The sequence below is a fragment of the Pelodiscus sinensis genome, chromosome 5 (genome assembly GCF_049634645.1).
Source record: "Pelodiscus sinensis isolate JC-2024 chromosome 5, ASM4963464v1, whole genome shotgun sequence".
NCBI classification, from domain to species: domain Eukaryota; kingdom Metazoa; phylum Chordata; order Testudines; family Trionychidae; genus Pelodiscus; species Pelodiscus sinensis.
In genome coordinates this window covers 19,710,578-19,737,935 of record NC_134715.1, presented here as the reverse complement: position 1 = coordinate 19,737,935, position 27,358 = coordinate 19,710,578, and the positions used below count along the sequence as shown (strand labels likewise).

The 27,358-nt window shown below is 40.2% G+C and overlaps 1 protein-coding gene across 10 annotated transcripts in view; it reads right to left on the bottom strand.

The window, feature by feature from the left end:
• Window positions 1-27,358, bottom strand: part of BMPR1B (bone morphogenetic protein receptor type 1B) — a 359,692-nt gene that overhangs the window by 279,177 nt on the left and 53,157 nt on the right. For 6 of the 10 annotated variants that reach the window (XR_012904029.1, XM_075929626.1, XM_075929627.1 and 3 more), the window contains exon 2: window positions 20,221-20,291. The gene's annotated coding sequence lies outside the window, so the exon portion shown is untranslated. Of the gene's footprint in view, window positions 1-20,220; window positions 20,292-22,517; window positions 22,544-24,606; window positions 24,700-27,358 lie in introns of those variants that run through there. The other 4 variants (XM_075929631.1, XM_025187492.2, XM_075929628.1 and 1 more) reach the window with 2 other exon arrangements.

The window sequence follows — 27,358 nt, the reverse complement described above, 5'->3', positions numbered from 1 at the left end:
TTATTCACTTTAGATGCTTACAAATACGGCAGATGGATACCGTAATTCTTGGCCCCAATTTTAGACAGTGGTAACTATCTTGGTATTCCCCAGCTATGCTGTGAGGCACAGCTAGCACGGAAGCACAACAGTTTGGGCCAAGTTTGCCTCTGCCTGGCCCTTTGTATACACATTGATTTGGTATTGTTTAGCTGCCCATTTTGCACTCTGATCGCAGGAATAAATGACTACATAAAGGCAATGGAGAATAGATAGTGTAGGAGCGAGCCGGAAAGCCATACAAAGCCACTCAAGAATCATACAACAACTCAATTTCCTTTCTGGTAAGTTTGTTTCAGTCTTTCTGTTACAATTCGAAAGGAAAGAAACAGTTGGTTTTACTTTGACATGCTGGTTTTATGCCCAGTCCTGATAAAATAGTTGAAGCTCAGCTCTGTGAGCTTCTACCCACTTTTAACCTGTCTTCTGCTAGAGCCACTTGCAAAGCCTTTGTAGGATATCAGAACATCCCTGTCTCCATCCTTTACTCGTTAGCCCAACTCTCCCTTAAAGCTCTCCCATAATGATGGCCTGTTTGATGTTTCCTGTTGATGCCATGAGAGGTTACAACAAATAAGTGAAACCACTCAAGCAGTAACATAATTACTCCTAATGACACTCCTTTAAATAGTGGGGGAGTCAACGTCCTCTAAGGAAAATAAGAAATGAAATTTTGGGGAGTGAAACTGAAAGGAAGACTATGATAAGGAGGAAGTGAGGATGAGGATAAGTTAACCAAAGGAAAAATTTGCCAAGGGATGTGGTAAATTCACCATCATTCTCAGCCTTTACATCATGACCAGATGTCTAAGAGTCTGCTGTAGTTCAATAAAATGCTGGGTGAAATGAGGAATAATCTACAATACTTGCATTATACAGGAGGTCAGACTAGATCATCATGATGCCCCCAGATAGCCTTAAAATCTGTTAACCTATTTTCTCATATCAAGATCTTCTGGGAACACTCCAGAAGAAAAGAACAGAAGCACCCAAGAGTTACATGATCAACATCAACAGTATCAAAGAGTAATGGGTATAACCAGACTGAATTGATTTAAATACACTGACTTAAATAACCAATTTTCATCAGATTAGCAAGGAGAAAACCTTGATTTAAAAAACACTTTACTCATTTTATATTTGTACTTTTAGTTATTTTACTAAAGAAGGTTTCTCTCTCACCAAGTGACTTCCCATTCCTCTTCAAACTTATGCAGAAGAAAGTAACTGTTTAAATTAAGATTTCTTTATTTCTTTGTTCTTTTCCTACAAAAACGTTGGCACTATGAGGAGGCTCTGTATGGTGTTCTACAGCTGGATGAAACATTCAAGTGATTTTATTGCCTTCATCCTCTTCTATACAGCCAGCAGTACTTACAGTAGCACTTACAGCAGTAAGCAGCTGCTTACAGTGTTAGCTTATGTAATGTTTATTTTTTCCATCAAGCAAACTAGCCTGTGAATTGCTATAACTTATTTGCAACTACTTCATAAACAGATTCTTCACAAAACTTATGTAATTAGACTTATGTTTATGATATAACTACACACCGTATAGCGGGAGCTGAAGGACTGTTTTATGAAAGCATCCACTAATGACAGCTATTAAAAAAATATAATAGAGGTGGAAAAACAAAAATCTTTGCTCAAAATCTAAGGATCTGATGGCCTGATATTCTAGTTCTTACTTGAGCAACACACCATATTAACGTCATAGGCTGTATCAGCATTATATGGCAAACTTGTATGACGACGTTAAGAGTGGTGCTTGATAAAGAACTGCTGTTTCAGGGCCTGAAAAAACCCACACTTTGGAATAGAGATGTAATAGTATAGTTGATTAATCAATAAGCAAAAGCTTATAGGTTAATTCTATATACTACACACATTACCACCCCCCTTGACAGTAAACTTTTTAGTAGACTGGCCAGCAGCCCGGCTCAGTCCCTGCTCACCCCAGGTCTAGGACCTACTCCCACTGCAGCTCTGCATTTAAAGTGATTTAGGAGCTGGGCAGGCAGGCAGGCCAGCTCAGTTCTGACTCGTACCAGGTCCGGGAACTCAGACCTCCTCCGGACAGAGGCTGATGCCACCTGTGCTTCTACGTCTGTATTAGAGGCAACAGTGTGGGGTGACAGGCAGCCGGTCTACAAGGGGAGCTGATCTTCCCTCACAGATCAGCTCCCACCTCGCATCCCAGGTTGCTGCCTCTAATACAGAGGTAGAAGCATGGGTGGCAGCAGCCCCTGTCCGGAGGAGATCTGATTCAGAATCCTCAGAAGCTAATGGAAGTCATACAGTCAATGCAGTGATCATGATCTTAACCTTATCTGAAGATCCATTCACCCTTCTTAAATGTTGTTGTTCACCTGGCATATTCCTGCCAACTTTATTACCTAACCTTGTAATCTACTGTGCTGAGTTTAATCTGATTGAACACTGGAACATTTGAGGAGTCTCGGTAATGTTTGTCCTGCTTTGTGCAGTGCACTCAAAAGTGTGAAAATTGCCATCATTTTAAACAGGGTTTCCACATATAACTGTGCAGCTAACTGGGGGCATACGTTACACCTGAAGTACCCATAATCATTTTAGTTTTTTGGTTTTTTTTTAAGTTATGGGAATCAGATCTGAAAGGCCTCAAACAAGTTTGCTGCTCACCTACCTCAAACTGCATTTTAAATTTATCTTTTACCTATGCACAGACTAATGGGAAAAAGCTGAATATAAGGAACATTAACTCTAGAGACACAAGGTGGGTGAGGTAGTATCTTTAACTAGACTGAATCCTGTTAGTAGGAGACAAAATTCTGGGCCACACAGAACACTGAGTAGCTCAATTGCTTGTCTGTCTCATCAACAGAAGCTTGTCCAATAAAAGATATTACCCCATCTGTCTTGTGTCTCTCACATCCTGGGATCGACATGCTACAACTGCACTGCATAATAAATATACTAGAGTCTTAACGGAAAGCAGTTTTCTTACCGCTGCAGTAATGTACTTTTCATTAATTTCTTTTATGACTGCAACATTAATCAGTGGTGTTAAACAGAACTGGAAAGAAAACCCTTAAAATTAACTTAATGGACCTCATAAAAGACTCTTTAAAGCCTCAATCAGTTTATATGTGGATTTTAAATGCTTATCATTTCAAGATGCATGGTGTTTTTTGGGATAGATTCCCAAATCTCTATATTTTCTAGCTCTAATTTTTTAAGACTAAAAATACTGTTTATCACAAGGACATTGTGGTATGCTGGCCCGAGCTCATAAACCTCTTAGGATTATCTGGCACCTGTTGTAGTACTGGACATTATCCTCCCGCTCAGAGGGTATCCCCCAGTACTGCTGCCCTTTGTCAAGGACCCATGAACAGACTCTGACCTCTGTTTATGATCATCAAAACATTTTGCATCCCTCAAAAGCTGGAGCATGTTGTTAAGCACTGCAGGGACCCAAATGCCAGATCCTGACATCTACGTGAAATGAAAAGGATAAAAAAATGGTTGTTTATGAACCTGAAATTTCCCCACCTGATCCCACACTTGCTAAAATATGAATTGTCCTTCCTCTCTTCTTTCCCAGATACCTCACCCATTAGAGGAAGTAGTCTTTACTCAAGATGTAAGAAACCATATTTAAGAGCAATGCCCCCAAAACCTTCTGTAATTTTTTTCAAGAATGCTAATAATATGCTATATGCTGTTTGTTTTCCACCTCAAATATGTTTAACTAAGTAAATGTTTTGTCTAAATTGTTCAGGACTAGAGTGTATTATAGTTTCACATTGAGTTAACCTCGTGAGTTAAAAATGTTTTAATTAGTTGATTATGTTGAAAGAAACCATAACATTTTCAGCACAAAGATTATGTTTAATATTAGAAACACCTGAGTTGAACATATTTTGTTGACTGGATGATGTATAGTTAAGAACTTTATAAGTTCTATATAGTATGCCACATAGGCTTTTAAGATCAGTTGGATCATGTGACTTCAGTGCTTACACCTTCAGATGTTCAAATTTTAATATACTAGTCCTCATACAACAGTACAGCTGCCATATAGAACCCTCAGTCTCCTAAACACCAATGGCATGAATCTACCCTCACACTGGCGCAAAATCAGGAGTGATTTCAGTTATGTCAATGAAAGTGCATTAGGATAAGCCCAGTAACTGAACGGGATTATCAAGCTTGATCTCTATAAAGAAGATTTCTAAAATGAGTATTAAAAGATTGCTAGCCATGGCCTACCGCATGTTTTAAAGATATGAATTTCCAAAGATATTTCTTACTATCCTTAAAATGAGAAATAAATGACTAAATCTGGAAATAGCTCACAGAACAAGTGTTCCCAATTAAATACTAAAAACAGACAATTTCAAGTTCCTCAGTGCAATGCATTTTATAGTGCCTGTTAATTTGTGTTTAATCTAGTTTTGAGGTAGGTCACAACATTTCAGCAAAAAAAAAAACAACCTAACAAAGCTGTATGTGTAGAGAGAAGTCTTATTTACATATAATAATTAAATACAAAGCTATATTTCTCTGGGTACTGTCAACATAATTAAAATGTTAGTATTTTACAGCTACTGGTTGTGAGCATGATATGGCTTGAAGGATTTATGTAGTGTCATAACAAATAGCTATAGTTACTACCGATATGCTAATGCTTTCAAACAGAAAGCTAGTATTATTGACCTTTCTACACACTGAAAAATGAAGTATCATGTTTATTGCCATTGCCTGCGGTCAAAAATTAATGTATTGTCTAAATTTCACATTTCTAGCTTTGTGTTGGAGAATGCATGTAAAATAAGGATAGTCAAAATTTTATGTGCATCTTTCCATATTGTTGTTAATTGTTTGTCATGTTTTTTAAATCTGTAACATTTTGTATTTATCTTGAAATTTTAATTTTACATTAATCAGGAGCTTCAATTTTAAAACTAACTCATTTTTAGGCAGGAAATAATATTACATATGTTATTTAGGTTTAGTAAATGACACAATGGCTTCAGTTTATGGGTACTGTAATACAGTATTGTCCTTACATTTGTTATTTGTTTGGGAATGATTATGACAAATCTCTAATTATTTAAATGCTAGTTACAGTTGAAAAGTCACTAAAATCCAAATGATGAGAAACATATATTACATCTGCTTTTCATATAAAAACTCAAGACAGGGTAAAAATTAAACATTAATTCCTGTTTGTTTAACTCAGTGCTCCTAGTATTCAAGTCTAACTTCTGAGTTTAATTGGTTATTACAAAAACAGATTACTCAGTGGCATAAAACTTCATACTGAGATAAGATTGCAAACCCCAAGCTTCAGGGAAAGGTCTGAAATAAAATTTCTTAAAAGTACTAAAGCTGATCTTTAAAAAAATGCTAAGAAAGAAAACAAGAACTTGAAAAGCGGTTAAACCTTTACAACCATGTTTTAAGTGAAATGCTGAAGATAAAGAAACTCAAACAATTTGATGTCTGATTAAAAAAACACCTGTAGTGTTAAGCTTGTCTAACCAATGGAACATATCTAAAGTCAGAAAACTGACACTGTTGGTATATATTGCTTTGTACGTGTTGCTGCAGAAATTAAAAGCAGAACCTTTCAGAAAGTGAGACTGCAATAAATACACACAGGACACCACTATCACTCAAAATAGTAAGAAAAACAGCAACACAAATCAGTACAGCTTGTCTTTACAAACTCATCAGCACCAAGCGCTGTATATCCAGTAAGTCCTCAAAAAAGTCCACTTAAGTCCTCAGAAAGGAGCTTCTGCCCAAGCCTCACTGTGTCTACTAGGTAAGCAGCGCTTTTCAATGAAGCTGCACCAGGGACACGTTTTATGGAACCTGTGACCAGATAATCTGAAGAAAATTGGCTAGCACTCATTTTAAAAGTCAGAATATAGCCACTTATTTCTTAGGACCTGAGAATCATGCCTTTTTACATGAGCCAATGGCAGTTTGCTTAGGAAAGAGAAAGATTCAAATTTAAAATACTAATTTAAACTCCAATTTTCCATTCCAATATCTGATTTCTGCAATCTTCATACCCACTTATATACTAGAAGTTATTTAAAAATTTCATTGTCATATTACAGGCAAGAAACAGCCTGAAAATATTACCCACAACCTCTTGCTACATGTTTTGTTAAGATTCATGTTGTATTACTAGAAGCCATTTTCACTAATTTGCTTTAATAGGGGGGGCCAAACTTTTCAAATGGGCCTACTGCTGTCAAGAATCCAATTCCTATTAACTTTCATCAGGCTGTAGATATGCAGACCCCATAAGCCTCTTTGAAAATCCCAATAATAATCATTGTAATTGTAACCTATGATAGCATAGGCAACATTCAAGTCTAATTTTAAAAGAGGAAAAAGCAAAAAAAGTTTAAAAAAAAAGACTACAAATTGAAATTCACTTAACCTGAAGTCTCCAGTCCAGCAACATCCGTGGTCTGGCAGGACCACAGATGTTCCAGGACCAAAGAGTCCCACTGGAGGGCTAGTACCTGGGAGCGCTGCAGGAAGGCAGGGCTGCAGGAACCTGATGAGTGGCAGCAGGGCTTCCCGGCAGGGCTGTGGGAGCCCCAACCACTGCAGCAGGAACTCAGTACAGAGACTGCAGGGCTGCCTGGAGCAGCAGTAGGAGCCAGGTTCTGCAGCGAGAACTCAAGTGTGCAGAGGCAGCGGGGCTCCACAGCGCAGCACTGACAGCCCGGTGAATGGAGGTGTCAGGGCTGCCTGATTGGGCAGCGGAGGCCGATAAGGCAGTGGAGCCAATGAGGGGGAGAGCCAGCTGAGAAGGAAGTAGTTAGGCCAGGGCAGGAGGGGGCTGGCAGCCGAGGGGCTAGAAATGATAACCCCTGGTGCAGCAAAATCCCTCATCCAGGACCAGTCAGGTCTCAAGGGTGCCGGACCACTACCTGTAGTAGATTAACACTGTAAAGTCTGACACAGGAAGAAAAAATAAAACATCATCTAACTAATAGAACACTTTGATAGCTACACCAAATAAACTGTATGAGGATCCCATTTTTACAAACTGATGCTTGTCACAAGAGAAAAAACACAGATGATTGTAATAAGGTAAATGCAGGTCTATTTAAAAAAACACCTTTGAAATATTTAAGAAATAAAGCATGTTAAAACTTACTTTTGAATGCCACTTACATCCAAGATAAAACTTAGCTAGTCTTTTCCACATAAAAACCTCTAATATACTAAATAAACATTAATTGTTCAATAGATGCTTAAACCTCTCAGAAAACAGAGTATTTTGAGTGCTATGAGTTGCATGGTTACTATTATTTTCCCAAAACAGTAATAAGCTTCAGGTGCACTTTATAAAAGCTACTGATCATTTAATATTTCTCACTATCATAAATAAATTCCTTCTGAAATTACTCCAAAATGACTTAAAGAGCACGGGCATTAGTCATTCATTTTATAATGAATTTGTTCATTACAATGAAAGCTTGATTATTTACAGGAGTCCTTTTTGGGTTGGTTTGATATCACCATTACAGATGTTTTTTAAATCCATTTGTGGGTACAGGTCAGGTTTAGCTTCCTTCACCACTCTCATAATGGTAATTAGTATCCTGAAAAAAAGACATAACTTTGTTCTTGAGTCATTACTTCTGAATAATTAATTTGTTCCTGGAATTTAAACTAAAATCAACATACATACAAGTATATAATTGCTTACCCTTAATTTTAAAGGGTGCCATTACCACAAAGATAGAGAGAGATTATATTACTCAGAACACTTTGAATGCCTTTTAAACAGATGTAGCTACATTTTCAAACATCTGTGTTTCACAAGGGCATCAAATCCTATTGCTCAAATTACTTGTTTCTCTGCACTTATTTGAACAATTGTGTCTTAAGAAAATAAATATGTTTGAGACTTTAATGTCTGCTGGAGAAGAATTATAAAATTAACTGATTTTAATTAACTTGTGGAGTTTAAAACAACAAAATACCATAGTGAGCCCCCAGTTGAAATAAAAATCCGAATGGTTAACCATGGGTTGGCTCATGTACATGAGACTCTGATTTTCTCAATCCAACAATATGTCGTCTAAGGAAGGCTTTACCCAATTAATCTGAAGAAGTGGGTTGTGCCCATGAAAGCTCATGATACCATCTACAAATGTTGTTAGTCTCTAAGGGTATGTCTAGACTACACGCCTCTGTCGCCAGAGGCATGTAAATTAGACTACCCGACATAGTCAGTGAAGCTGGGATTTAAATATCCCCGGCTTCATTAAAATAAAAATGACCGCCACGCTGTGCCATCTGAGCTGATCGTCAGCCCACCGTGACAGTCAAGACGCGGATCGGTTGACAGGGGAAGCCTTTGTCGACTGCTCCTGTAAACTGCTCCTGTAAACCTTGATTCATGAGGCATAAGGGAACGGTTGACAAAGGCGTTCCCTGTCGACCGATCTGCGTCTTGACTGCCGCGCTGTGCCGATGATCAGCTGAGCCAGCACAGCACGGCAGCCATTTTTATTTTAATGAAGCTAAGGATATTTAAATCCCAGCTTCACTGACTATGTCGGGTAGTCTAATTTACATTCCGCTGGTGACAGAGGCATGTAGTCTAGACATACCCTAAGGTGCTGCAAGGCTATTCGTTATTTTTTAAAGATTTTTTTTAAGGAATCCTTGGCTTTTGTCTCAATTTCATAAACAAATATTCCCATTTTTCAGTCTCCTGAGAGTCCTTTATTTATTCATCAGAGCAACAAACTACATATTATATAAATAGTTACATGAAAAAATATGAATCAGTAATAATTACAATATAAAATCTTGACTCACAGGCCAAGTCTTAATTTCATAAGTTAAAATATTCTACCCATACACCTAAGCAACAACACACACACAAGAATTTTGGTTATCTAGGACACCACAATGTTTCAAGTCTATGACATAGGGTTATCAGTATTTAAAGATTCCAGTTCAAGCAAGCATCTCCACAAGTATAAGTATACAAGCCTTGCTCAAGTAGATACAGCTATTCAGAAAAGCATGTGCTTAACTTTAAAAGTATGTGCTTCAATCCTCCTGACTTCAATTAACCTAATTCTAAATTATGTCTTTCAAGAAGCAAAATCACCACACTATCACTCTGATTATGCTGTGGCACCTTGACGTGGCACATCAGGTATTTGTGGTAAAGCAGTTATATTCCAAGATAAGTTCCAAGGAATGCCAGTGATAAATTATCCCAATATAAAGGAATATTTGAGAAAGACAGTATTATAATACTACCATGCCAAAGTCCAATAAAAAAAGTCTCAATCAATTGAAATCTTATTTCTCCTCTCTCTCTTATTCCAGATCTTCCATACATTCTTCTCAGTTGCTAGCTTGCATTCTTCTAGCATCTTTCTGATAGTTCGCTATCTTCCTTCAACCTCTCCTCCTCAAGCCGCCAACTCCCTGTGATATGGCAGCTGTCCCTTACTGGTGGAAAGGGGATTAAAAAAATCCTTAAGGAATCTGTGCTGGAGCCAGTCAGAGAAGGGATGAAAGGAACAGCCAGTCAGGGCCAAGAAGGCCCATATAAAATGGGTGCTGCAAGGCAGAAAGGGAAGTTACTCACCTTGTGCAGTAATGACGGTTCTTCGAGACATGTGTTGCCGTGGATGCTCCACTGGTGTCAGGTCTCCCTGGCACCGCAGATTGGAGTTTTTGCACAGCAGTAACCGGTTGGATGACACGTGCACTAGGCGCCTTGTGCCGTTCGCACCTGTTTTGCACACATGGTCTTCCTCAGTTCCTCGCGCATGCCCAAGTATCTAGATAGAGAGAAAATAGAGAAACACCTCTGAAGAAAGAGGGGAAGTAGGATGGGTAGTGGAGCACCCACAGGGACACACATCTCAAAGAACTGTCATTACTACACTAGGTGAATAACTTCACTTTCTTCTTCAAGTGATATCTCCATGGGTGCGTCACTGTAGGTGCTTCATTGTAGCAGTTGCGAGTTATAAGCTGGACCAGTGGGTCAAGGGCTGCAAACCAGTCTCCTTCATCCAGTGCTGGAATAATGGTTGTTAACGTGACCATCTTGCATCACTGCTTTCTGAGATATCTGTTGAGCTTTCGTAAGTCTAAGCTAGGTCTCCATCCTTCAGTTCATTTCTCTGTAAGGAAGTAACTGGAGTAGAACCCCTTGCCTCTGAATTGGTCGGGCACTCTATTGATGGCTCCAATGGCCCAGTGATGATAAATCTCTTGATGCAGAAGGTCGTCCTGAGAGGGGTCTCTGAAGATGGATGGGAGAGGTTGGGAAGGTGGAGAAAGCGAAAGAAACAGGATGGAGTAACCAGCTTTGATTATTTCTAAAACCCATTCAGCAATTGTGATGGAAGCCCACTGATGATAAAAGGAGTATAAGCAATGATGGAAAGTAGGAGAGCGATTCTGAAGATGGTTGTGAAAGAGGTCGTGCATGGCCCAACCAGGATTTCAAGCCTGCTGCTTGTTATTGTGGGGAGCAGAAAGCACAGTTGTTTTGTTGCCTATTCCTTTGTATTCTTGGCCTGGAGAGGACCTTCTGATCAAAGGATCTGTTGAGACTTCTCGAATATGTGACATCTCGTTGCCGTTAATATGGAAGGAAAGATGTGTATCATTTATATCTGTAGGCGGGGTATACATCCCCAATGTTCTTAGAGTGGTCCGAGAGTCCTTACTGGAATGAAGAACCTCATCTGTTTTGGAGGCAAACAATTTTTCTTTATTGACAGGTAGGTTCTCCACTTTTCCTTGTAGTTATTTAGGAACCCCAGCAGTTTAAAGTCAGGAGGCTCGATGCATAACAACCAACGTAGCCATAAACTTTGCCACAGTCTCCGTGACATCCAATGATATTTGGAGGAATCTGCAGGCAATTGTGTATATCTTTATTGCACTACAGACTTGAGTACAGGCCTCTTGTTGTCTGGAAGATGTTCCATCAACTCAGTTAAACAGGAATTGTTATCAAAGTCGTGATTTGAAAGAAGGGCGGCATAGATTTCAATACAAAGAAGCAACATGGACGAGGAATAAACATTGCTTCCAAATATGTCCATGTGTTTTGATTCATTATCCTGTGGGATTTTCTTGTATTGTGGAAGCTTAGATCATTGTTGTGGAGCATCAACCACCAGGGTAAGTAAAGTGCAGGCCCTTAGGAGGGACAAAATATTTCTTGTCCATTCGCTTATTGGTGGGGAGTGCAGAGGCCATATTTCATCAGTGGATTCCATGACGGGTTCCATCAATAGGAAGTGCTATCTTTTCCCTTTGGGTTGTTGAAGATTCTTAAATAATCGATTCTACTTGCCAGCAGCCTCTGTGACTTTCATTTTCTGGGTCGTAGCCACCCTCTTGAGAATCTCTTGAAATTGTTTGATGTCATCGACAGGGGAAATATCCTCTGGTACGACTGCCTTGTTTGGTGAGGAGGAAGATTTGTATGTAGGGGAGGTGCCTGGCTGCTGAATGTCCTCCTCATCTGTAATCTGGCCCTCTTCTATGTCTCGCTGAGGTGGTACTGGTTAAGTGTGTGATTGCTGAGAGGGAGGCAGTAGCCTGGAAGGTGGCATACAGGAAGCACTCGAATAGTGGCAAGGAGCGGAACACCTGCAACATGGGGACCAGTGATGGTAATGGCCTGGAGGGTTCACTTCCATTTGGTCCTCCAAGTTGGCAGATAGTGATAGGAACGAGAGTGCCTGCACCTATCATGATACGACCTGGTTGGAGAAGAATGCCTAGAGGAGAAGACACTGTTCCATTCATGAGAAATACTTCAGGCCGACAGCAACGGTGATAATTGAGAACAAATCGAACCCCTGGAGGATGGGGGAGGAGATGAGGAAAACTGCCTTGAAGTTCTAGTTGGGGACATATGATGACAAATATTACAAGAGTGCAGCAGACTTTGCCTGGGGGTTAGTGAACATAGCACCTGTGATGTTGATCGCAGTGCCAACAAAAAAGTTGGTTCTGGGCTTGGGGGGGACAGGCATGCTTTGACTTTGCCTGAACCTTTGTTGGCACTGGTTAAGTAGTTGGTGTCACTGGTGCCGTTGATGAGGGCTTGTTGGTATCCTTCTTTTTGCTGGGTGCTGAGGATGTCGGTGCTGATGTTGGTGCCCGTGCTGCTGTAGTTTCGCCATGGTCCTACAGTTCAACTGTTTTGGCTTGCCAGCTATGACCGGTTCATTGCCAGAGCTAATACAGTTTGATGTCAATGGCAGAAGAGACCTGGTGAGGGAAGTCTTTTCTTCAACACTGGTTTGGGTGCTGGTGAACTTGCGTGCTGTTTCTCTGCTCAGGGTGGCTCAGGACGAACAGTGAAGAGCATCGTCAAAGAGGAGCATGCAGAGCCTCATCTTCCTATCTCTGCAAGCCCGGGCTGTTAGCTTGCTGCAGTGAGCACATTTCTATGTTCCTCGCCAGGGCAGCAAATGCATGAGAAGTGTCCATCGGAGGCTTGCGTGGCCTCTCGGCATGTGTCACATTTCTTGAAGCTCATGGAGAGGGCATAGTTCATCGTATTATTATTATTAGTTTTAGATTTGAATATTGCATTGTTTGTTTGTTTTTTTTATAAGGCCACTGGTGGCTGGGTCTTGGCAGCATTCGGGCTTGCTTTCTGCCCCTTCTCCCTCATTTTTTTTTTAAAAAGAGATGAAAAAAAGATATTGTAGGAGTAACGTTAAAAGGGCTGAAAATGTTAACTAAGGAGAAAAAGGACTGACTGATGCAGTTAAATTTCTGAGGTAGCTCTCTGAGGAGAGCAGCTCGAAGTTCCATCTGCAGCCAAGGGTGGCAATGAAGGAACTAAGGAGGGGTTTGGACACGCACAGAAAACAACAGGCGTGAATGGCATGAGGCACCTAGTGGGCATGTGCAACCCAACTGGCTACTGCTGTGAAAAACGCCGATCTGTGGTGATGGGACGAACTGACACCTACAGCGGAGCACCACAGGGACATCACTCAAAGAAGAAAATGGCAGTTCTCCGCAGGAAGCCCAAGAAGCTAGATAGCCATTGATGGACCTAACCTCCATGAATTTATTAGCCAGGATGGGTAGGAATGGTGTCCCTAGCCTCTGTTTCTTCAGAGGTAGGTGACAGGAGAGAGATCATGTGAGGATTACCTGTTGTGTCCCCTCCCTCTGGGGCAACTGGTATTGGCCACTGTCAGCAGACAGGATACTGGGCTAGATGGACCTTTGGTCTGACCCAGTATGGCCATTCTTATATTCTTATGAAGGAAGAACTGTGTCTCTGGAAGGCTGAGAGAACTGCCAGTACTCTGGACATACTCTAGAGCAGTGCTGCTAACAGGGGCAGAGGGAGTAAGAGTAAGAGACAGATCCTGGCTGGCTGCCAGAGTTTACAGACTGAACCTCTGACACAAGGGCAAAGAGGGTGCTGGTAGGAGGTGGCCCTGGAATAACCAGCAGGTGGTAGAGTGGTGAGCAAATCCCATTATATCCCCCTTCTCTCTCCTCCCTCCCTCCACACACCACAATTGTCACTACTGAGTTGAGGAACCAAATAGTGTTCTATACCATTTAAGTTCATGGGAATTTGATCACTAAGTGAAAACATAAAAAATTAACTTGCTTGCAAGTTACTAACAAAAATATTGGTGAAAACCTGCCCATTGAGGTAGACATACTATACTAAAACTGAGCAATTTGATAAATTGAGCTGACAATTTGCAGCTACTCCTTCTCTAGCTAATGTCCCCTTCTCTGCTCCTCCCCCAGGCTGTACCAGTTCCTGCATAAACTCTAATGCAAAACTTCAGTTGAGATGAGTGGCTTATGCTTCTTTTTAGTACAATAGTATTACTAGTCTGGATGAATTAATTTACTATCCATATAGATGATATGTCACATACACTTCCAAAGTTATTCACTACTCCAACAGGTGGAAAATAAACATTTTAAAAAGAAAAGCATATGTGGTACCCAATTTACACTTATTCCAACCATGAAAGTGCATACCGTCCATTAAATATTATAAACCCCAATTTTGTTATCACTGCTGTCAAGGCACAATAATGGAAGTTTCATTTTCATACTTTTGTGACAACTAAATGAACTTATGTGAAACAAATAACGGTGACTGATTAAACGCAGGAGTATTCAACTGTGTTCTTTTTGGGTCTTATAGCTAGCAAAGTACTGCTACTCTGCACTACTCCTCTGCAGAGCAACTCATACTAATCTTATGGTTCTTTTCTCTTTTTTCCACTCCATACTACGGATGTGAAAGTTTAACAGGCCAACCAGTATGTACCACCCTAAATGGTGGTAATGCTTTCTGGTTCTGATTAACCACAGGGGCTGGAGCAGCTCCTCACCCGCCCCGCAAAGGAGACTGCTCTAGCCCCAATGGGGCCCACTGTGGGAAAGGGCTGCTCGAGCCAGTGGCAGGCCTGGCCTGGACCCTCACCACAGGTTACAAGCTGGCTCCGTGGAATCAAAGCTGCAGAGCCTGCAGTGAAACTTCCACTGCAGGCCCCACTCTTGGGGAGGTAGTTTCTCTGCAGCAGGGAAGCCTCCTCCCTGAGAGTGGAGCTGGCAAGGGCTTATTTAACCTTATTTAGCCTTAATTAATCTTTATACTGAAGAGCCTCTAGGCCTCCCCCCACTTCTTAAAGGCGCCATGCTGGGTTGTTGGGTTTTTTTGCGCTTTACTGCTGTCAGGGTCCTTTTTTTTTGGGGGGGGGGGGGGGGCTCAACAACTTTGGTCTCCCCCTCCCCCCCCCACCAGAATTTTTTTCCTGGTGGGGTTTGGGGGGAGGGGCGTATTTTTGGTTAAGCCATCTGGTAACCCTAAAACTAATATAAAGGTTTTTTTTTTTTAAAAAAAAAAACCTTTGAATGCTGATGCTTGAGAAAAGGCAGGTTTAATGAGAGGAGGCTGAGGAAATGCTGGAGAATCTGAAGGGATTTTGCGCTGGCTCCTGTGTCCAGTTCCATCCTCCAGCTACCACGACCCTTGTGGGCTGGTCAGCCTCCACCTACCAGGAGGCAGTGAGCGGTGCAAGCACAGGCCAGGGGACTATAGGAGGGCAGAGGGTGGCCAGGCAGCCAGCAGCTGGAAAGAAGCAGCAGATTCTCCTTCAAAGGGCCACTTTTCTCAAGCCACTGGCTGTGCAACTACCCCCTGCTCCTCCAGAGTCCAGCCAGCAGTTGTCCCGCTCGCCGCCACCTTTACCTCTTGCCTGCTCCACTGAGAACCTTCTCCTTACCCACATACAGAATACACAGCTGCATAGGGCATCAAAAATTTGAGGCACTGCTAGGTCTTAATGTCACCCACCTTTTATTACCCCTGTTCTGTGGCTTTGCTTCATCCGGAGAGGATCTAGTTAACTTAGAAGTGAAAAAGCCTGCCAGATCCATTAGCAGAACATAGAACCTGTGAAAGAGCCATTCAAGTAGTAATGAAGCCATTTAACATGCATTTGCCAACTCCAGGTATGTACTGCCCATTTCTGAATTTACTGTGTTAGTAGACCAGATCTTGGTTTAAAACTTGCTTTAAAAATATTTCATTAGTCTCTTGCCGAAGATTATAAAATCAAATCTCTAAAACAAAATTGTCATCCTCCTGGGCTGCCATTGGGCACATGGGCCCTAGTTTAATAAATCCTAAAGAGGACCCTGCCTGAGGCTGCAGGTGAACTTTTGTTTGTAAGTGAGGATGTTCATAAGTCGGATATTTGTAACTTGGAGAGTGCTATATACAGGAAGCTTGTTATAAAATGACTTGGGGTATTTTACACAGCAGCTAGGAGAGGACCACTCATCCCAGAGAGACAGACCCACACTACCAGGGCTCAAACTAGCGTGCTAAAAATAGCTATGTGGACATCGAGACCTAAGGTTGAGCTTAGGGTCTCAAGCCCTGCAGGTCAGATAGGTTTCAGAACCGGAGCTGCAAAATCCACACTACTATTTTCAGCTTGTAGCTTGAGCCCTGTGCAAGTCTATCGGGGGCAGGAGGCTTACTCCCACCTGTAGTGTATGTAGTACGCTCCCCACAGGGGCTTTCAAGAGTTTGGTGGAATAATTGCTAATCTGTTAGGTGGGATCCTTTCACTGCCAATTAACAAACATGTTCATCCCTCTCCAATTGTTTCTGTGTGTCTTTCACTGCTGATGTTTTAACACAAGAAAATGTTGATTCTCATACACTATTATAATCCATCCCAATGGGCATATTTTATCCATTCACTTAAAATTAAGACCTTTTAAGTTAATAAACTTATTTAAAAATACAGAACCACTATATGCACCATCTGAATTGTACAAAGGAGCAAAATCCTGCCCGTAACATTGTCTAAAAATTTCCTGCATGTGTAAGTTCCTGTACTCAACATCATTTTAGGAGATGTGTTTGGGGGCAAAATTTCTCTCCACGGCACTAATCTTCAATTGGCATATGACTGTTTGGTACCAGATGCCACTGGTGTTAAACAGTGTAGGAAAGAGGCTCTCACATGAAAGCCAGCACAGATTAGCCCAGATGATCAGAGAGTAATAAACAGCATAAAGGATATGTTTGGAGAGTAAAGAACCCTCCTGTATCAAGTAGCTCTTGGACATATGAGAGAAAACTGCTTGTATTTTAGTCATAAGATTCACATTTTCAAGTTCAAGTTATGGTAATTGTAATGATATTAGTGAACTGCTGGATTCTAACTGCCACATGAAGCTCTTAAGTCAGAAAGCATTGCCTGTATCAGAAAATTTTCTTTTAATATGCTGTCTTCAAACCCAACTCCAGTAAATAAAAATCAAATGGCACTCATATTTTAAATCTATTATTTAAACAGCGATACACAGTAAAACTTAAATTGGAGCCAATATTTGTTTTGTGGGCTTGAACGATCACTCATCTAGAGCTAACATTTAAAAAAGAGTTGAAAAAATATCAAATATCCTGTGAAGTTAGTCTTCCCAAAAAAAACAAGCATGTTAGTTGTACTAAATGGATGTGCAGCGCTGTCCATATTTTGGGAAAACTTCATCCTTTGCCTTGCTTCTTTGTAATAGACTGCGTGTTTTATTTTGTTTCTAAAAACATTACAATTTCTTTGATGAAACTGGGGATACTGTTTGGTTTCTGACATCTTTCTACTCAATTATTATTAAGCTCCAGTCATGAATTCTATGCTGCAAATGACATTAATATAGAGCAAGGCTGAGCAAAACATATGCACATGTGGGGGCATGGAAGGCAGGGACCTGATAGTCTTCTGCTCAGGAGCCACCCCGTTAAGCACCTCCTCACCAGAGCCTTCCTCTGGCAACCCAGCCCCTCCTTCCCCTCCAACCCTCTGCCCCGTTTCCTTAATCCTGCTCCACATAACCCAAACCTTCTGCACCCATACGCCTTCCCAAACCCTGCATCCTTCTTCTAGACATCTTCTCCAGATCACAACCACCTCCTAGGCCTTGCACCCAATCCACTACCGCCAGTTACAATCCAAATTCTGCATTTCTGTCCCAGGTCAGAATTTCCTCCCAGACTCTGCACACCTTCCTGCACTCCTCCCCCGCACCCCGGTCAGAATCTTCTCCTGCACCCATATCCCCACCCAGACCCTGCACTGCAATATCTTGCCCAAGGTCACAACCTAAACCCCTGCACCATTTCCTACATCCATCCTCCAGGTCAGAATCCTACCTTGCACCCATATTCCCTTCTGAACCCTGCACCCCCTCTTGCGCTCCAGTCCCCTCCCCAGATCACAACACCCTCTTTTACCCAAACTTCCTTCCAGTTCCCACACCCCTCCTGCACACCAATCCCTCACCCCAAACTCCCTTCTGAATCCAACCTCCATCCCAAACCCCAGACCCCGGACTCCCCTTCCCCCACTCCATTAAGAGTGCGGCCTTTGACAACTTACCAAATTCTTGGAGTGGCTCCCCACCAAAAAGTATTGCCTACTCCTGATATAGAGACTGTCCCTTTCCCCAAAAGTTTTTGATTTAAAGGACAGTCAGGGAAGAGGAAGTTAATACTGGGCGATCACAAGTGGAAGTTTATTAACTAAGAGCAGAATACTGCTTTTGCATTGAAAGTCTGTGGTTGTTCTCCATTATTTAATGGTATCTAGAATGTTACATTAATTTTTACAAGCAGTGTTTTTTAAAATGACTTTTTTCTGGGAAATCTCCCCAATCCTGCAGCTGCTGTCACTGCCATTGTAAAAATGATTGCTACCAGAAAGGATCAAATGTGCTACTTAGATGCTTATATAAGTCTTCTCTCTCAATCAGCTGGCTGGCATTGAAGTCTGTGAATTATGCCAATTTATCCCAATTCAGGATTCAGTAAATAGATATCCAAATGACATAAATAATGAGCCAGGATTATGTAGTGTAAGATTTGGCAACAGTGATTACATTTCTTTACATTTGAGATAAATAAAATCAACAAAAGCACAACTGACTAGTTTGATTCTTCATTGACTACATAATATTCTAGAGATTACAAAAGAACAATACTATGAATAATTCATGAAACAAATGTATATAATCCTTATTCAAAATGCAGTGAACAATTAGAGTTGAAGATTGTTTAGTCAGCATCTTCTTGTAGAGATGGCAAATACAAAAAAATGAAAAAATATAACACTATATTTTTTGTGTTTTTTTTATTAGCAAAAGAAATAATTGTATATCCACAGTACTGGAGTGCAATTTAGTGATTATGGCATTATTGTTCTTTATAGGTCTATTTGAGGGATTACTTAACTTCCCCATAAGTGTCTTGGTCCTTCCAAAAATGTCAATTCAATTGTTTCCTCTAAAGATAGTCTTAATAGGCTGACAGAAATGCTGGACATAAAACCAAGTTTAAGCCTGTGAAGTTTATTTATGGTTTCAATTTTTCTCCATTTAACGTCATTTTTTAAAGACACAGAAGTAGTCGAGAGGTGCTTACTGTAAATGCTCTCCCTAAGACATAAGAACTACTCTCTCTGTATGCATCCCATGGGGCACATAATGCTTCAAAGGGAATACAAGCAAGCAGGAGCATTGCTTTACACCTAAACAAGCAAACTGAATGCACATGGGAAAGTATGCTGCAACCTCTCAAATATTTCTCCCACTGTGCATTAAATGGTGTAACTGAATCCTGCCCATTAGACACGTACAAATTATTTGTTACACTAGGTACCAAATACAGTTAGTAAATTAGGTACTAGAATTTATCAGTAAATAATCACATCATATACTCTAGCCAAATACATGCTATGGGCTCAATTAACTGACTTCGGCAAAACTGTCATGTAGTTCAACATGAATTCTGCCTGAATGAATCTAGATTTGAGCCATATTAGTTGTATTCGTAGTAATCTGCATTTTTATCAAGGTACTATCAACAACTCTCTCCTCTGCACTAAAGTAACGCTTGAATTTATCGCCTTCCAGTAGGTTACAATGCTAAAGACTGAAAAAACATGTTACCGCCATAGTGGGAGTTTCCTTCCTCCTCTTCCTCAACTGGCTACCCTTAATTGACATTTTACTAGATTGCAATTTAACTCTAAACATTTTGGAGCTATTTTTAAGTCAGACTAAATAAGTACAGTGTCAGTATTTTGAATGAATGGCTGTTGTAGGCCAGCAGCAAATTACAAGAGCTCTACCAAGGCTCTGCTGATTCTGAAGGTATGAAGTCAGAATCAAAATATAGTCCGATGCACCCAAACACAAAGGACTGGAACATGTTTCTTATAGGACATGGATTTTTAACTAAGGAGTTCTTACAGTCTATGCAAATATTTGATGAAGAGAACCACAGCTGAACAAGACAATATTTTAAATTCAAAGGAATACAGGAAGTGCCACAAGTTACTAATCATGTAACATATTTATATCTACTCCACCATGTTAATCTACACCTACTTTCTTATCTCAGGGGATTTGACTGATACTTGTGGTAAAGGTACACATTCCATTAATTTTACACAGTATGTTATCACATTTAATTTTAACTTACTACAAAAGCACAAAGTTAAACTCATATCACCCACTTCTACTGACAAACTTATAATAAACTTATAATAATTATTATTAATTTATCTTTACTAACAGATGTCTTACCTTTATCAAGTTAACCTGAAATGTCCCTTTCTCCTATTCAGTTCCCAGGAACAAAAGAAATCAACTCCACCCTACAAACAAAGAAAATTTTACAAATGATTGGCAATGTGCTGAAAGTAGTTTAATTATATTACTACCATTAAAAAGAGACTCTGTACCGGGGTGTCAAGAACATGGCCCATCAGCCAGAGGCACCCATTGTCTGGATTCCCAGGAATCTTTAGGCTTGTCTGCACACTGCACAACAGTTATCTGGTCTGCAGAGCATATCAGACTCTGACACCCTTGCTAGCATGCACTGGTGTAGCCTCTGTTTGAAATAAGACTATATCAATGTGCACTAAGGAACATTTAGATGTAGGTGAGCAGGATCCAAACAGGGGAATGGGGGGAGCACACACTTTACCACTTTACAGATCACAAGATAAGTCATCAGGCCCACCATATGAAAATTGTTTGATCACCGTCCCATCCAATACCATTGTATTGTAGCTATAATGTCTCCTGTGGGAGAATGTAAGGACTATACATAGCTACTTATAATAGAACTTGAGTTACGAACACCAGAATTATGAACTGACCAGTCCAGCACACACCTTATTTGAAACTGGAAGTACACAATCAGGGAATGGCAAAACAAAACTAAATGAAACAGACCAAAACAAAACAAAACAAAAATACAGTACAAATCTGCATTAAACATAAACTACTAAAAAAGCAAAGGGAAAGCAGTATGTTTTCTTCATGGTAAAGTTTCAAAGCTGCATTAAGTCCATGTTCAGTTGTAAACTTCTGAAAGAACAAACCATAACATTTTGTTCAGAGTTACCAACATTTCAGAACTACAAACAACCTCCGTTCCTGTGTAATGCTGAAGTTCTAATGTAAATACACATCACAATGTTTCAGATGTGACATTTGAGGAACTGAATTTGATAAAATGCAGCACATTGACATAGTATTGTTATATATTTTGTTACTAATTATGGGGGGGAAGCAGTTTACATTTTGCAACTTAGGCTTATTATCTCATCTTCCAAGACAACTTGGTACTGCAACTCATCGGCTATGTCTACACTCGCGGCTTCTTGCGCAAGTAATATGCAAATGAGGCTAAGCGTGGAATATTGCTGAGCCTCATTTGCATACCTAATGAGCCACCATTTTTTTCAGAAGAGGCTCTTGTGCAAGAAAAACCCTCTTGCGCAATGCCGTTCTTCCTTGAAAAGTAATAGGTGTAACAGCATTGCGCAAGAGGGTTTTTCTTGCTCAAGAAGGGGCAGTGTAGATGCTCCTTCTTGCGCAAGAGCCTCTTCTGAAAAAAAATGGTGGCTCATTAGGTATGCAAATGAGGCTCAGCAATACTCCACGCTTAGCCTCATTTGCATATTACTCACGCAAGAAGCCGCGAGTGAAGACACAGCCATCCAGTATTCTTTGAATGGATTAGTGTTACTTAAATGCCTCAGGTCCTGTAGGTCCAGAGGACACCTCTGTGTGTGTATATCTTTAAAATAATTTTTATAGCACTGATAATTCACATACTTTACAAACCTAGCCCTTCTCTGGGTCCCATGGTAAGAAGTGGCAAAACCCCACAGACCTGGCTAGAAGCTGGATCAGAACTTTGTAGCAGCACAGGTCACGAGTCCCAAACAGCTGTTTGGTCATTGTGCACACTTCTTAAGCTACAAGTTGGTTCAAAAATCTATCTAGAGAAAACATACTACTTCCTCTCCAACTAATCACCAATAAAACAGAGGTTTTTTCTAGACTATAGTTTCGCAAGAAAATTGTGACAGAACATTACCAGTGCTTAATTTGTAATGAAAGAGATTCCAGGGCTTGAAACATTTGTTAAAAAAACTTTCATAACTGACACAGCTAGCCCATAAGTGCTGGAGCTATGAACTGCCAAGTCTAGAGGTGCTGAAGCTTATCCCTGGCACAAATAAGCACTGATTATTAGTACTACTGTTGGTATTACAGCAGAGCCAAGAGGACTAATCAGATCATGGCCCCAAACTCATAGTACATTGTATGAGGAAGTCAATTCCCACAAGAACACACACAGAACAAGGCAGTTAGTGCAATCATGGGCATAGAGTTTACAGTAAGTTACAACATGACACTGAAGTGTAACAAAATGGAGGGAGTTGCAGAAGGTGGCCAAAGGTAACAGTGTAGTTATAGAAGCTCACTATATCAAATTAAAAACTAAATGCAATGTAAATCAAACAGGAGATACTAGTATCAGTAGTCCCTACCAGCCTAGTCATTATCAGTAGTCAGTTTACCTTAGGCCTCTTGACAGAAGTAGGTCTGGAGAAAGGATCTGAAGATTACAGAAGTGGCTTTACATATGCATTTGGGGAGTTGTTGTCCCTTGGCTGTGGACCCGTGAAAGAAAACATGAAGTGGGAAAAATGAACAAATGAGAAATTTAGACTAGTATCATTTGTGAAGCTGAATCAATGGCAGGTCTAAAAAGGAAATGACACAGAGCCACAGACCACCCATATTATAGTAACAGCATTTTGAGAAGATGCCTGAAATTGATCAGGTGGATGTAAGGAAGATTATAAGGATGTAAGGAAGTTTCTGCACACACATTTTAGTTCTTTAGAAAAAGGCAGCATCTCAAAGATGTTATAACAGAAGCAAGATTTGGATATGGCTTTTGCATGCATGGGCTAAAATGGGGCTAAAATGAGGGCAAACTAGAAGAGAACATCTGGGTTTACAGTTCTGAGTAGGAGATGAAATTGTCAACAGTAACAGAGAGGAGAGAGAGGGAGAACAGGACAAGTAGCTTAGTTTTGGCCCTGCTAAATATAAGTTGAGAGCAAGATATCTGCAGTGAATGCCAGAGGCCGGATGGGCCGCAGGCGTAATGTCGGGACTCAAACCAGGAGATAAGAGACAGATGTGAGAGGCACATGGAGGCATCTGAGCAATGCAGTCACCTAAAGAAATACAGCAGAGCAAAAGCAGAATGGAGCCAAGGAGGGAGCCTGCAGGTGCCCCAAAGAAACTGAGGGAGGTCTACTACAGTGAATTCTTAAGAACGGTCACTAAAGTATACAGGAAAGAAATTAACTGTGGACCCAAGGTAGTCAGAGAAAAATGTTTTAAGAATTATGGGGTAACTCAAGAGCATCAAAAGCAGCACAGAGATCAAGGAAGATGAGACTGGAGAAGTGTCCAAAGAAAGGAGTCGAGGTCCATAAACAGGTTACTGGAAACCTAAGCGAGAGTGTTTTCATTGGACTGGAGAGAGTGAAAAACAGTTTGAAGAGTGTCAAGGGCAAAACTGGAGAAAGATGGATCAGTCAACGGATGTATAAATGATGCGAGGGAGATGGAGTAGAAATTTCAAGTGAGGGGACATGATGAAAACCAGAGCATGCTTCTATTCTGAAGACAAGCATATTGATGAGAGCATGAGGATGTGGAGAAAGGAGAAGTAGAGTATGGTAGAGAGATTGCCAAGAGCAGTAATACCAAGGCTTTCACTTCTTTTGATTGGTATAACTATTTCCTGTACCATTACACTATTGCCTTAGAAAGCTGACATTACTTGTTTAGCCTCTCTAAAACCTTTCACAATGCCAAATGCTTATCTTATCTTAGAAGTAGTGCTATGCATATCAGAATACAGTCAAAGCCAGAGGATTGGTTCTCCTTCATTTCTACCCCAAACCATTAACCAAATATTTATCATCTCCTTCAAAATATTGAAAAAGCCAGAGCTACCACAAAGGATGTGAAAAGAAGTGGCTTTCTGAGAGTCATTTAATCCAAACAGCATGTCCTTGATTTTAAAAGGGTATGTTTTGAAGTCTGAGTTTATCGCTTGGGTGCCCAGCAGCTGTTCTATTATATTGTTCAGAAGAAGAAATTAACTTTGCTACAACTGGGGCTGGGAGTGCAAAAGTTATAAATTGAGCTAACAGCTATGATTATAAAATCTCTGATACAACTGTCATTTTCATACAGAAATTTTAAAGTGCTACAACTAGTTTATAACCAGTTTATAGCTAACCCTTAGTCCCCATGACTGGTTTCCATACCCTACTTTACATAATTTAAAGAAAAAGTACCCATTTGGCTCATGTCAGCTATCTGAAAATTAAATGAAAAAAAAAAAACCCTTTGCTTTTTACTACATGTAGAGAATAATCTGTTGAGATGAGTTTGAAAGTGGGTTTTTCTTTCTTTTCTTTTCTTTTTTTTTTTTTAATAAAGGCAGTTACCCACTTATGGAAAGTCTATCTTGCTAAAAAGTGACCTCATTTTGTGATTGTAGCAGTCTCGGAGATATGTATTTGAGGCTGTAAAATAGCTTCCAGCCTCTGTTAATCAGAAGAACAACTAACGACTTACATTTTAAAAAGTAATTAGAAGTGTTGTGCGCCTTGATTTTGGGCTGTTGTTGAAACTAACGGGCCTGATTTCCACAGTAGTATTCAACACTTTCTGAAAAAAAAAAAATCAAGTCTTTTAGATGCGTCACACTGGGCACCAAGATCTCTAGCCCTTCATTAAAATTTAACATGCTGAAACATCTTCGTTTATTGTTATTGAACTGCCAGAGGTTTTACACTTGTATTTACATTTATTCACTCTGAATATTTTATATCCTCAATGTGTTAGCTGATCTTAAAGCAAATTTGTAACACACACCTAAAATAGGAACCTTCACAAGCACCACAAAGCTTCTTAGACTGGAAAAGCTCCATTAAAATCTGCTTTTGCAGCTTCTCACAAACTCTCTCAGTATCACTTTGTTGCTCCTCCCCCCCCCATACTGAGCTGAGCTTGAGAAGTTGTGTGTATCTTGCAGCATGATCTAAACATTGTTAAATCCGGGCTCTGGTGATTGAATTCCATGCTTTCTCTGAGAACTCTCATCTGAGTCCCAGCTGACTATACCAAAGGCCACTCACATAATCATCTCAACAGAGAGGATCCAAATCATTTAGGGCTATGACTAAGAATTACAAGTTCGGAAGAAGGTAACTGACAGTGCAAGACCTTCAGGGCAAAACAGCCATTCATAAGCTTATAATAAAAGCAATATAGAGTAGATTTGATTTTTCAGTTTATGGGGAAAACTACTGCTCTTTGGTCTGAACAGTGGCCTCTGGCACACAATAAAGACCTCAGCTCCAGTCAATATAATATGCATACATTGGGGCAAAAGTATCTTCTCATGGAAAATGTGCAAGATGAAACCAAAGTTTTCCCAAACATCCCATGAGCTCCAACTCAGTTACTGCTGCATTCTCACCTTAGCCAGGAGTGGGCAGCAGCTGCTCAAAAGAGACAGAAGGTGCAAACTTCAAGCTCCACAGAGAGCTTCTTTAGGCAGCCACTCCACACTGTTTCCTAGCCTCCCTATGCTCTCCTACCAGCAGAGCTCACCAAGCAACCATGGATCTCCCTGCCATGCCTGTGTCCGTGCACCCCCCAGAAAAGAGGGCAGAAGACATGGAGCTGAAGCTATTGTTTACATGAGTAGTGTAATTTCCATAGACTTGTCTGGAGGAATTTAAATTGAGTTACTTAGGAAACAATTGCTGATGCCTGGATCACCCATTTCACCTTCCTCACATGGAATTCCAATAATGTGCTGCTCACACAAAATGTGGTTCCACAGCTCATGAGCAGGAGCAAATTTGCTGCACAAATTGCAATACTGTTCTCCCCCATTCCCGCCGTTCCTGGGATTTCCTGCACTTTCCTTCCTCTCCTCCACAATGCAGAAGCCAGCAATTGGCATGGACATACTATGATAGGGGGATGGCTTCAAGATTTAAGAAATGATATCACAACTCTTAAGTAGTGGGATGAGCCAGACTACAGATTAGCTCTGAATTCATCTGTAATAAGTACAAGTAAAATCCACCATGAACACTGAATCTATTGTATGTATCTTTAAACAACAAATAGCTAAGTTGGTATCTTTAAACAAATATAGCAGAGTGATGAAAGGGAATGAAAAACTATAAACTGTTCTGCTTGATGCAGGATGGTGATTTTTTTTAAAGTGTTGAAATAAAACCTTTTCTATAAAGAGAGGATTCAGATATACTATTTCGTCACTTTCAATGTGAATAAGATAAAAATTCCTCAAGCAGAATTTATCCATAGTACACAAGAATAAAGTTATGTGAACAATTATGTATACACTGCAAAAACACTGTGTAATCTTTCATTCCCTTGATACTGGGTATTCTACATCGGGACTTTCAAAACAGGTAACTTCTGAAGAATGTATACACTTGTTTTATTGAGTAGTTCTCCATTATTAGCCCCACACAGGTATATCAAAAAAGTTGGAAAAACCTTCCTGAACCATTAAAATGTCCTGCTTCAAAAGACAAAGTTAATGACTGAAAAAGGTTAATATTCATTGTACATTTAATTTGCTATACTTCTCAATGTAGCTGAATAGTATTTTAATTATTTTCTTACTACATATTTCCCATCTTTCAAAAGGATTCCATCCATTCAAAAAATATGCACTGAGAGCCAGACTACAGGTCCAAAGACCTTTCAGACAATAATAGGAAGTTGGTCTTTTTCCCCTTTTCATCCTTTATCAGCCCTTAGAGGCAAATACTAAGAAAGGGGCACAGCTTGGAATCATTACAGAGATAGCATTAAAATAATTAAACACATTACTCAGAATCAGTGGTACTTAGTCTATTCAGAAAATGAATAGAAAGCATCAGGAAACTTCTTGAAGTGAGGCAAATTACAGAAAAGTGCTACAATATGAGGAAGATGAAATTTCATTGGATGTCTCTTTTGCAAGGCAAAGAGACTTTGTCCTTCTTGAGAAGACGTGTAAAGAAAAAAATAACTTTATGTATACAAATTCCTAACATGACCCCACAGAAATCCACATGCTATCTTTCAGAGAAGCCTAACTCATTTTTAAACAGCAGTTTGTTGGATCCCTGGTTCTTTCTAAGACACAAAGCTATGATTATTTGAATACATTGCGGAAGAAAAAAATTATATTCTGGACAAGAAACTGAAGCAGACAAGTGCTTCTAATTAAGAACCAACAAGCTGGTTCCGTTAAAGAAGAATTTCAGCTGAAACTGAATCAATGCCTCTATTCCTC